The sequence below is a fragment of the Erpetoichthys calabaricus genome, chromosome 5 (genome assembly GCF_900747795.2).
Source record: "Erpetoichthys calabaricus chromosome 5, fErpCal1.3, whole genome shotgun sequence".
Classification (NCBI taxonomy): domain Eukaryota; kingdom Metazoa; phylum Chordata; class Cladistia; order Polypteriformes; family Polypteridae; genus Erpetoichthys; species Erpetoichthys calabaricus.
Window position 1 is genome coordinate 126,723,817 of NC_041398.2, and position 6,000 is coordinate 126,729,816.

Genomic DNA, 6,000 nt, shown 5'->3' on the forward strand with positions numbered 1-6,000 from the left:
GAGAACTACTATTTTAAAGAAATGACTGTATTGAGCAAGCACATGAACATGGAGAACATTAGCAACACATTAACAGCTAACAAAACAAAAAATGGCACCAATTATTCAATGGGCACTAAAATGTCAATAATAATTCTTTGCATTTATATAGCGCTTTTCTCACTACTCAAAGTGCTCAGCAATTGCAGGTTAAGGACCTTGCTCAAGGGCCCAACAGAGCAGAGTCCCTATAGGCATTTTTACGGGATTTGATTACCAGTGCAGATCCCTAGCCTCAGAGCCACCACTCCGCCATAATAAAGCATGCAGACAAGAAATGTAACCAATGTCAATTAATTTATTAAAAATTTTTATTTTAGTACAATATTGAGAACTGGAGTACATCATCACAATGCTATCTATTAAAGCACATATAATAAACCTAGGTACTAAATGTTTGCACCACTACCACTCCACTAGAGAGTCATTTTTCTCTGGATCCAAATCTCCAGAATTCATGTACAAGGTAGCTTTTTAAGGTATACCCTTTTAAAAGTGGTGCCATTGCAGTAGGGGCAAGTGGGGCACTGCCACCCTTCTCCCAGCAGCTAGCACTGTTGTGCAAATTCTAAATAAGTAGTAAATAATTTCTTATCAAGAAAAATATTTCTTTTTGGATTATGAAAACATTTCTTTGTGCATGACGCTGCTAACCTGTTTACAGATTGTTTGGGCAGGCCCTTGGACCCTGTACTGTTCTTTGCTTGCCATTGCTCATGAATGTACAAGACGTTCTTAGTTTTGACTTTGGGTTTGAAGTCCAGAGTTCTTTTAGGTCACCTATTATTTGTTTTTATTTGACACAATTTAATCTCACTATTGAGGAGTAGTCATTGTCATCATAAATCATGTTGATTATTTGTCCAGAAGACAATGTATCACTTTGCTCATTGAACAAAAATTAGAATTAATTTATATTAGTTAATGTTTCTGCTTTTGATGTTAAGGTATCTCGGCCTCCCTCCAACACCAATGCCACTCCTCCAGTCTTTTTTTTTTTTTGTTCTTTATTTCGCCTTATACAATTTCTTGTATTAGGAATTTGTTAGTTTTCGCATACTCCTTAGGGTCAGAGCGCAGGGTCAGCCATTGTACAGTGCCCCTGGAGCAATTACAGGTTAAGGGTCTTGCTCAAGGGCCCAGCAGAGTAGGATCTCTTTTGGCAGTGACAAGGATTTGAACAGGCAACCTTCTGGATACCAGCACAGATCCTTAGCCTCAGAGTCACCACTCTTTCATGACTCCTTACATAATTGTTCCCTGACAACATATTCATGTTGTTGGTTCCACCTTAAACCACTTGTTTATGGTCAGAGGAAACATCATATGGACTCACTTTCCACAAATCAGCACAGCATTTCAGGTCAGGATCATTCCTGAGATTTTGGTGGCAGCCAAGTAGCCTGGCCAATGCCTTACAAGTTCTGCTCTTTAAAAGATTGCTCCTCTCTCTCTCTCCCCCCCCCCACCCCCCCATACATACACATACTCTGCAACTGTTCTTATGATGGATCAACTCCCCTGACCAGTGCTGGTGCCAGGTTATTTTGAGCTCTAGGCCAAGCTTATTATCGCTCCAACCGACTGTTCGGTAGCTAACCCAGGCAGCTGAGTTTTTCCCTCCCTTTTGATCTGCACACTAGGCAAAATGCCTAATGCCTAATTCACCTTAATGGTGGCACCAGCCTTGCCCCTGACAGCATCTCTATCCCAGGTACATTTGGTCCAACCAAAATTTTTATTTAAAAAAACAAAACAAAAACTCTGATCTCTATGTAAAAATGCACAGGGGCTTCACCCAATGTTGCTTAATGCTGCTGCAGAAAGGTAATGCTGCAAGGTTAGATGTGGATATTCCAGCAGGTAGTTTTGCCAAGGGGATAAAGATAAGAGGTGCATGCCCAAAATCCTAGATCTTTAGATCCTGGGGGGTATTTTTCGTACGTGGATTACTCGTTTAGCCGGATGTAATTGTTGATGATTTTGCCTGATCCTGGATCTGTCGGTTTTTCGAAACTCTTGCTGAATGTGTTGTCATAGCAACACATCCTAATCCTCAAACCTGCTCGGAGCAGGTTTGTTCTATGTAAACAAGGATTAGCTCACACATTTAATCAGTGTCCGTGTGTGGAATTCATTCAGTCATGACTTCGTCATACATGAATGAGTGACCAATTGATATCGGTACGCAAATTATAAGAAGAGAATTTCATATACAGAGGGGTTTGTGTGATCGGCAAGATCCTTTATTGCTCCTGGAGGAAATTCTTTTCGAAAGATACCGCTTTAGCCGAGGGGGAATATTGTACCTCAAAAATGTATTAGGACCTTATACTCGAAGTCAAATTCGGCGAAGTCGGGCTCTCACAACCACACAGACAGTATGCATTGCTTTGAGGTTTTTTGCAAGCGGCAATTTGTTTATATATTGTAGGTGATGCAGAAAATCTATCAAAAAGTGCAGTTTGCCAGGCAATTCATAAAGTCTGTTTGGCTCTGAAATATTTCCTTCGGGCTTTCATAGTGTTTCCTGGACACCTGTGTGTGCAGACAAAAGAGGCGTTTCATGACATTGCAGGTAGATAATACACAGGTAAAAACACCCACAGTTCCATAAAGAATCTCACAATCAGCCTAACATTCTCATTACCCAGGATTTCCAAATGTGATTGGAGCACATGGGACTGATCAGAGTGGAGTTTGATTTGGAAAATGTACCTCTCCTCCTTATGAATAATCAGACACAGTGTCTTCATCAAATATTTGACCTTCGTCAATATCTCGTTGGTCAGACACAGGTTCTAGGGATATGACATTCCCTTCAACTGACCCAACAAAAAAAGAGGGCTATATGGAACATACCTATGGCACACATTGAGGACAAATATATGCAATGACCATCCTTTACCTAAAATGAAGTGACCACTGCATCCTGCCACTGGTTCTGAGGAGGAGCTTCCCCCTGGAATGCCCTCAGAAACAGGGCAATGGGCATTTTGCTGGAGAGCCAACTCTTCTGCAGGGATTAGGTCTGGACCGCGTGGACCTCCACCTGTTTTTTGCTTGTCTGCCTTCTTATTAGCTTTAAAATTAATGTTCTTTACATTATATATGATTCTTTATGTCAACAATTCTTTAAATAGTTATATACCAATATTTACCAGTTTGAAGTATATTCTTGTACTTCACTTTAACCTGTTCCCGTGTTCTCCTTGTGCTCACGTTAGATCTGGAAGTATGATGTATTAAATAATAACTAATCTGACACATAGGAAATGAAACACTGCTTTCAGTAAGTAAAATGCACACTACTTAGCGTTTAATTTGTCGGCCACTTTTTGCCAGCCGTCTTTTCTGGTTTGGGCTGCTTTTGCAGTGTTACCCCTTGTGCATATTAAATCTTGAAATTCTTCATGTCCTTCGAATAAAAGGTCTTGCTCCGCTTGTGTGAAAAAAAATGCGCCCGTTCTTTCGTCATTTTGTTCCAGCCTATCAAAGACTTGCTGATCATGTTTTCTAGACTCAATATATATGGGCTTTTCACTCAGTGTGGGCGCGCGCATTCATCTTGGATGATTAGATCCAGCTAGACTAATCTACTACATGGCTGTGTTTGAAAAAACGACTTCTCCCAGATGAGTTTCACTGGCATTAACTCATCCAAGATGAGGGATCTGATCTCGGATGATTTAAGCTACGTATGGAAAATACCCCCCTGGTGTCTTTTTCTCTGTTGTTATATTTTCTGTTTGTTTCTATAGGACACAGTGATCCTTTATTAAGCATCTTAAGATGTATTGACCAAAGGAGATCACATTCATTTTAATGCCTAATATATCAGCATGATATGTACTTGGGGATTTGTGATTCCTACCACTACAAAGAAAAAAAGGACCTGCAGGCCTCAAAAAAACACTATCCAGACCTGCCTTTTTTGCAGGTCTGGGCCCACTGAACAGGCCATGCCTGAGATAGCCTAGCCACAAGCTCAAAAGGCACAGACCCAAAAATGCAGCAAAGGATTTTAAAGTTTTCAAATGCTACATGTCTTTAACAAAAAAAACTTTAGACAAAGGATAAAACACACTTCCTTTAATATTTAAATGTTTTTTAAAGAAGATACCAAAAGAGTAGACAAAAAAGGAGGAGGAGCAAAAATAGGTTTGAATAAAAAGGCCAACCTAAAAGTGATTTAATACAAAAATCACACACTAGGAACAATACCTTAATTCAAGAGCCATTAGCCAAAACCAGAGAATTCAAAGTAGATCACACAAAGCACAACCAAATCTTCAGTGCCATAACAGTCATTTTATGTGCAGCATTTCATAACATAGCAATGTGGTCAATTTCCCAGCTGCAGCATTCGGTGGTCCTGCCCACCTTGGGCTCGACATGTACAGTAAGAGACAAGAAAAATAATTTAAACGATAAGGCACCAACAAAACATTATTCATAAATATAAAATTTTCAATAGACAAAAAATATTAATTGAAGAATACAACATGAAAGGAAATTAAGGTAAAATCATTAACATTAACAAAATATTACTTTAAAAAAATTTATTTAAAAGTTAAATAAACAGAAAACATGACTGACCCTGGCTGAACTATGACAGGAATACTGTTCAGTTAGATAATATAATGTGTATTTTACTGTATCTTTTTATAGTTATCAGTATACATTAATTTTTCATTCCAACATTAATTGTATTTAATTCAGCTGAGGATCATGGAGACCAAAGCTTATGTCAGTAGCATTAAGAATAACCAACCATGATTAGAGTATCAGTCCATTGCTGGGCACACTCACTTGTGCCATTCCCATAAAGTAACACATTAGCATAATATTCACATCTTTGGGACACTTAAGAAAAACCTGTGGAGAAAAAGTGCAAACTCTCACATACTGTATGGGGTAATAAAGCCTAGATGTGGACCTAGGATTTTGGAGCTACAAGGCAGTAGAGCCAACTTCTCCACCACTTTCCTTCTCTTTCTGAACCACTCAACTAAGTGCAGGACCATTGGCTAGATTATTGAAAATGACAGAATTATATGTGGGGTAGCACACTTAAGTCTTTTTTTTCATGTGTCCACTGAGCATTTTTATAATCTAGCATGTTTTACTTGCATCTAACAAAACTAATTGACAAACTGCAGACAATTAACCTTTTTGTGGGATTGGGTAACATAACGAAGCCACCGAAACATCAATCAATGTCTAGCAAAGGAAAGTTAGGCTGACGGAGGGCAAATGAAGGGCAAGCAGTTAACAGAATGTTGTCAGTAAGGCTGGTGTTGCATACATTTCATATTTCCCGTAGTGTTTATTTGTTGTTCTTGTTGTTGAAGAGTCAGATAACAGATTGAATATGTCAGTGGCACAGTAATGTGGACCCATTAAGAAATTATGCCTTATCTTTTAACACAACCAATTTGGTCTCCTTGTTTCACAGCACGCTAACAGTAACCATAAATTGGATCTCGTTTTCCATTAAGCTAAAACAGAAAATTCCAGTACACAATTTGCTTTGTCTTTCCTTTTTAAAGGTCTTCCTTGGATCTTGCCCTTCTTTGTATTTTATTTTCTCTGCTTTTTTGTCAAGGTTTGTTAAAATAAAAAATAAATACAGTATATATGTTTGTTGTTAATTGTTTAATAATTGTGCCATTCCACTTTTTTAAGTTATTAATTCCCTTGCATATGTAGATAAGTATGTCCTTTTGTTTCTTGCTCAGATTTGAGGAGGAGCAAGACCCTTAATTATTTAATTTCCCTTTAGTGCTGTCATTATGCCATATGGTAGTGCTTGAGGGCTATAAAGCAGCTGAGGGTCATTTCCACATTATAATGGCATTAACATTGTTGTAGTTTTCATCTGCTGTCTTTTGTGATTTGCTCCTTTGCTTATTTTTGTTTTCAGGTGTTTTGAACTTTTGGCTTAGTTTCAGAATTTCA